Here is a 3,493-nt window from a genome sequence, read left to right on the forward strand (position 1 = left end):
GGGGCTTTGATTATATGGGACCTTTTCCTGCCTCTAATGGATATACACATATTTTAGTTGTTGTTGATCACGTTACTAAGTGGGTAGAAGCTATTCCAACTAGTAGTGCTGATCATAACACTTCTATTAAAATGCTTAAAGAAGTTATTTTTCCGAGGTTTGGAGTCCCTAGATATTTAATGACTGATGGTGGTTCACATTTTATTCATGGTGCTTTCCGTAAAATGCTTGCTAAATATGACGTCAATCATAGAATTGCATCTCTGTATCACCCATAGTCTAGTGGTCAAGTAGAATTGAGTAATAGAGAACTCAAATTAATTTTGCAAAAGACTGTCAATAGGTCTAGAAAGAATTGGTCCAAGAAACGTGATGATGCATTATGGGCCTATAGAACTTTATATAAAAATCCTATGGGTATGTCTCCGCATAAAATGGTATATGGAAAAGCATGTCACTTACCTCTCGAACTAGAACATAAGTCATATTGGGCTATTAAAGAGCTCAACTATGATTTTAAACTTGCCGGTGAAAAGAGGTTATTTGATATTAGCTCACTTGATGAATGGAGAACCCAAGCTTATGAAAATGTCAAGTTGTTTAAAGAAAAGGTTTAAAGATGGCATGACAAAAGGATACAAAAGCGTGAGTTTAATGTAGGTGATTATGTATTGCTATACAACTCTCGTTTAAGATTTTTTGCAGGGAAACTTCTCTCTTAATGGGAAGGCCCCTATGTTATCGAGGAGGTCTATCATTCCGGTGCCATAAAAATCAACAACTTCGAAGGGACAAATCCGAAGGTGGTAAACGGTCAGAGAATTAAACATTATATCTCAAGTAATCCCATAAATATTAAAACCAATATTATTGAAACCGTTACCCCGGAGGAATACATAAGGGACACTTTCCAGAACGTTCCAGACTCCGAAAAGGAATAGGTATGTGGTACGGTAAGTAAACCGACTCCAAAACAATTTTTAAGGCAATATTTCTCCATTTTGGAATTTTTAGAAAAATAGAAAATTAAGTAGCAGTCCGGGAAGGACACGAGGGCCCCACGAGGGTGGAGGGTGCGCCCTACCCACCTGGGCGCCCCCCTACCTCGTGAGCTCCTCGTGTGCCTTCTGGACTCCGTTTTCTTACACGATACGTATTTTGGTCGGTAAAAATTCATTATATAACCCCCCGGGGGTTTTGACTCCCGTATCATGCAAAAATCTCTTGTCTTTGTTTTGAGCCGTCCTGTTGCAGACAAGGCAACATGTCGTCCCAGCATTCAGAAGGAGAAAGCTATGTGGCTGATTACCTTGCAGACCCTAAGGTCTATGGAGAGGTGGAGCATTATGGTTGGACCACGGAAGAAGAAGAAGACTATGAACCCAAGGGAAAGGAGGAGACGAGCTCAGATGAAGATGAAGTCCCACTACCTCAACCTGGGGACATGCATGTGGAGTTCAAAAAGTCAAGCCTCTCGGATAGGGTAAAGAAACCTAAGATCGAGTTTATCCCTTTTCGACTCCTGCGGGAAAACAAGCAGGAACTATGCAAAAAGATACTGAGCCTGGAACAGGAGATCGAGGACCTAAGGGACCAAAATTCTGTCCTCAAACGCAAATTAAGGAAGAAGCCTACGCCATCAACAAAATCACCACCGTCTCCTCCAATGAAGAAGAATTGAGTATCTGGTATGGGCAATCCACTTGGCAACTGCCAAGCTTGGGGGAGTGCCCCGGTATCGTATCACCATCAATTTTATCTTTACCGTTTTTCTTAGTTCAATCCTTTTGGTAATATTTTGATCTAGTAGAATAAAAGTTCTTAGTATGATCTAGTCATGAGTTTTACTTTATTATCTCTCTATGTAATCGAGTTTGTGAGCTATATAATAAAGATTAGTGTTGAGTCAAGGGCTTGATTTTCTTGCTATGATCTTGGGTGAATAAAAGAAAGGAGAAAAAGAATAAGAAGAAACAAAAGTTCATATTGATCTTATTGATAGTAATGACTTCACATAGAAAGAGTGTGATGATTAAAAGTTATTGGGAGTTGGCAGACATAGCTTTGGTCATCATTGCAATTAATAGGAAGTAATAAGGAAAGAGAGGTTTCACATATAAATATACTATTATTGACATCTTTTATGATTGGGAGCACTCATCAAAATATGACATGCTAAAGAGTTGATGTTGGACAAGGAAGACAACGTAATGGGTTATGTTTTCTTATATCTGAGATAAATATGTTGTCGTGGATCATCCAACATGTTGAGCTTGCCTTTCCCCCTCATGCTAGCCAAACTCTCAGCACCAAGTAGAGATACTACTTGTGATTCCAAATACCCTTAAACCAGTTTTGCCATGAGAGTCCACCATATCTACCTATGGATTGAGTAAGATCCTTCAAGTAAGTTGTCATCGGTGCAAAGCAATAAAAACTGCTCTAAATATGTATGATTAGTGTGGGAGAAATAAACTTTATACGATCTTGTGATGTGGAAGTAATAAAAGCGACGGACTGCATAATAAAGGTTCATATCACAAGGAGCAAGATAAAGTGACGTTCCTTCGCATTAAGGTTTTGTGCATCCAACCATAAAAGCGCATGGCAACCTCTGCTTCCCTCTGCGAAGGGCCTATCTTTTATTATTATCTTCTACCTTATGCAAGTGTCATGGTGATCTTCACCTCTCCCTTTTTAATTTTATCCTTTGGCAAGCCCAGTGTGTTGGAAAGATCCTGATAGATATATCTAATTGGATGTAGGGGGCATGAGTTATTATTGTTCACATTACCCTCGAGGTAAAAGGTTGTGGGGCGAAATTATAAGCCCCTATCTTTCTATGTGTCCGATTAAAACTCCATAACCACAAGTATTGCGCGAGTGTTAGCAATTATGAGGGACTAGATGATAGTTGAGTATGTGGACTTGCTTTTTAGCTCTGACATAGACTCTTTCTGATGTTATGATAAATTGCAATTGCTTCAATGACTGAGGTTATAGTTTGTTGGTTCTCAATAAGGTTTCTAATTCATACTTTTGCATTGTGAATAGATCATCACTTGAACATAAGTAATCATATGACAATATCTATGTATGTTGCTGTTATGAGAATAATCATGATGCCCTCATGTCAATATTTTATTTTTATCGACGCCTCTACCTCTAAACATGGGGACATATTTATTGTTATCAGCTTTCGCTTGAGGACAAGCGAGGTCTAAGCTTGGGGGAGTTAATACGTCCATTTTGCATCATGCTTTTATATCGATATTTATTGCATTATGGGCTGTTATTTCACATTATGTCACAATACTTATGGATATTCTCCCTTATTTTACAAGGTTTACATAAGGAGGGAGAATGCCGGCAGCTGGAATTCTGGGCTAGAAAAGGAGCAAATATTAGAGACCTATTCTGCACAACTCCAAAAGTCCTGAAACTCCACGGAATACCTTATAATAAATAATGAAAAATCCTCGCCAAAGATGAA

This window comes from Triticum dicoccoides, chromosome 2A (genome assembly GCF_002162155.2).
Source record: "Triticum dicoccoides isolate Atlit2015 ecotype Zavitan chromosome 2A, WEW_v2.0, whole genome shotgun sequence".
NCBI classification, from domain to species: domain Eukaryota; kingdom Viridiplantae; phylum Streptophyta; class Magnoliopsida; order Poales; family Poaceae; genus Triticum; species Triticum dicoccoides.